Below are 3,083 nucleotides of genomic sequence, written 5' to 3'. Positions count from 1 at the left end.
TTTGGATGCAATTGACTGAACTAAATTCAGGGGACAAACCCCACTCGTACAAAAAGCTCCACTCTGAAGTCCAAAATAACAAACAACGGGGAATGAAAAAATTTCAACCATTTTAGTCTCGTACAAATAAAGCTCTGATTCGCATCAAGAATGAGCCAGCAGTGAACTATGATGTGAAGTGAGAACTGCACAGTGAGATGATATTTTTTGTGAGTATTACAGAGCCATGTAAAAGTGGAACACAATAGGTTCAATGCAATATGACAATTAAAGCAACGTCTGGTCTGGTCTGATCTGATCTTTTCTTTCTTTCCCTCTTCTAAATGGTGGTAATTCTGTCTTGTAGGTTAGCTTAGCACGTGCCACTATAATCTAAGCAAATTACTGAATCATGCTGGACAAGCTGTCAAAAAAAATAAAAAAATGAAGAGAAAAATAAAACACAACTAATCGATGATCATCCAAACAATATTTGTTTGATTTTTCATTCATTCATATCTTCATTAGAGAGGTTGGAAACTTTGACTACTTAGTCATTTCCCATAATACATAATGATGCTCCTCTGTGTGCATGGATCTGGGCTTTGAAGCTATACTTTTTGGTATGCGTGTTGTGCCAGTGCCACCCCCCCCCCCCCACAAAAAAAAAAAAAAAAAAACAGAGAGAACAAAGAGATTCAGCACCGTAGGGTTGTAGAATGAACCAAACTACTCAAGCTCAACACATGTTCAACTCATTACAAGTTGTTTGAGATCGACTCGTTATATAAACAAGTCAAGTTTGAACACAATTTGAAACTAGTTAATTTTCTGAGTTCGGCTCAATACCTACTATTGGGCTGGATTCAACTCATTTATATAATCAATGGCTTTTTAAACTCTATCCAGAGTTTCTCCAGAACTTAGTATGGAATTTATGTACCATGATCAAAATCTTTTAAGAGGATCACATTTTAGTATTTCACTTATTCAGCTACATTAAATTTCTGTTTCTAAACAGGCCACTCTAGTCTAACCTGTACATTGGTTCTCTCTCTCTCTCTCTCTCTCTCTCTCTCTTTAAAGTGACTTGCACAAAGGTTGTGGTTTAAATGATTGCCATATTGCAATACATTCACATTCAATATCTCTCAAATTCTAGACCCCCATTTCCGAACTAACCAATTATACCTCTGGGGTTATCGTTAAGTGAGTGAGAGTTGCTTATTCAGTAAAATACATACATATATACATATACAGGCATCTACATAGATGAATACACATACTGATTTATATGTGGTCAGTTGAGTGAGAGAAGCTTCCCAAACTACTCTATTTTTATAGAAAAGGACCATAGACACAAAAAATTGTAGGGTACACATTTTTTTCTCTCAAATGAAACAAGGAATCCATTTCTGCATTCCAGCAAAAGAAATATATCAATTAGAATCATTTCTACCCATACAAAAGCCATAAATATGTACCTAACCCAAGAAAAAAAGAAACAAAACCACAACATATAAACCAAATCTATTTGTTAAGATGGATCTAGATTTTGTGATTCAAGTGTTTGTTTTGGTTAATTTTTAATAGGTATTTTCTTTTCGTCAGACAACTATGACCTTGTTAGATTATAACTACATGTCTGAGCTTCAAACCTTCATCAAACAATCAGGGAATATTATAATTATGATTATAAAGCTCCAACAAACCATAATCCCACAAGTTCGTTAATTTTCCAAACCTGAATTGAAGTCAGCTCAATATGCTATATATACTATAAAAAAAGCAAACTAGTCGAGCTCAACTCAATTAAAACTTGTTTGAGATTGCCCCAAAAAATAAGCAAATCAAGCTTAAACACATTTTCAAAGCTCAAACTTGAACAACCTATTACTTGGCTCGACTGAGCTTGTTTACAGCCCTATTGAGCACAATCCCACAATATAATACCAAATTTCTTCACATATAAAAAGCTTCCCACATTGAAATTTCCAAAATTGAGAAAGAAATATGCGTATGGAAAAAGTTGAGACACTATATAGCTGAATTGGATCATGGATTTTCTGCTAAAAGCCAATTGGAATTTCAATTTCACAACACAAATAACTGAGTAAAAGAACAAAATCAAACTTGAGAAGATTACTCACAATGCTCTAGAATGAAACCCTAAAACTCCAAAGTTACAATTTGTTATTCGACAGCTTTGTGTACCCCATCCGATAATCGATCTTGCTGTTGTTGAATTGACTTTCGTTGAAGATCTCTCCACTTGTTGATAGCCAAAGTGGTTATGACTGAAACAAAATGGCCCAAATGTTGTCGATGATCACACAACTGTTGAATCATATATAAAGATAAAATCTAACAATAAATATACATACATTCAAATCAAATCAATACATATACATATATATATATATATATATATATATATATTGTGTGGGTATGAGATTGAAAAGGAAGATTACATCCGGCGCCGACGAAGTACAGCAGGCGAACGAGCTTTGGGGCAGCTGGACCTGCATCTTCTCCGGCCATCTCCTTCACCTCTTCACCTTTTCCCTGCTAGCTCTACTTTAGAAATGCGACCTAGTGAGAGAAAATTTATGCCGTGTTTGGAAGCTCAGGAAAATAAAATGCTATACTAACTTCTTTTTCTTTTTTCTTTTTTTTAAATATTTACTTAAAATATGAGTTATTTTTCATAATTTAAAAAATTACAAATATCTTTTATCGGAATTTTTTATTTAACATAATTAACTAAAAAAATAACATTTATTATGAGTGGGCGCACGTCGGTTGTGGTCACAAAATTTCCAATCCACTATCCATCCACCAGATTGAAAAAAATCAATCCACATTCGTCCGTCAATCCGGCAGATGTGGATTGAGCGGATGGGCAGATGGATGCGAATCGGTTTGGCGATTAAAATTTTATAAATTTTTAACATAATTCAACTTGTCACGACCCGCTCCCCGTACCTAAGGGTTAAGTATCGTAATGGTCAATAACTGAGGTTACCTCCGGCCAATTCTTAAACAAATTAATAAACGCGAGCGGAAATAATATTCAAGTGAGGGTACCAAAATAATCATTGGAG

At 34.5% G+C, this 3,083-nt stretch overlaps 1 long non-coding RNA gene across 2 annotated transcripts; it reads right to left on the bottom strand.

The window, feature by feature from the left end:
- On the bottom strand, nt 1-2,640 carry LOC114263132 (uncharacterized). Of its 2 annotated transcripts, none has more exons than XR_014338744.1 (3): nt 2,451-2,640; nt 2,130-2,276; nt 1-185 (listed from the first exon to the last, which is right to left on the bottom strand). It is a non-coding gene; the product is annotated as an uncharacterized LOC114263132 (long non-coding RNA). The 2 variants fall into 2 exon arrangements; XR_014338743.1 differs by having other exon boundaries at nt 1-403; nt 2,451-2,628.
- Between the last annotated feature and the right edge of the window lie 443 nt (nt 2,641-3,083).

The sequence above is a fragment of the Camellia sinensis genome, chromosome 8 (assembly GCF_055761805.1).
Source record: "Camellia sinensis isolate YWXY chromosome 8, ASM5576180v1, whole genome shotgun sequence".
Classification (NCBI taxonomy): Eukaryota; Viridiplantae; Streptophyta; class Magnoliopsida; order Ericales; family Theaceae; genus Camellia; species Camellia sinensis.
Note: the sequence above shows the minus strand (reverse complement) of the source record. Positions and strands in the feature narration are given on the sequence as shown.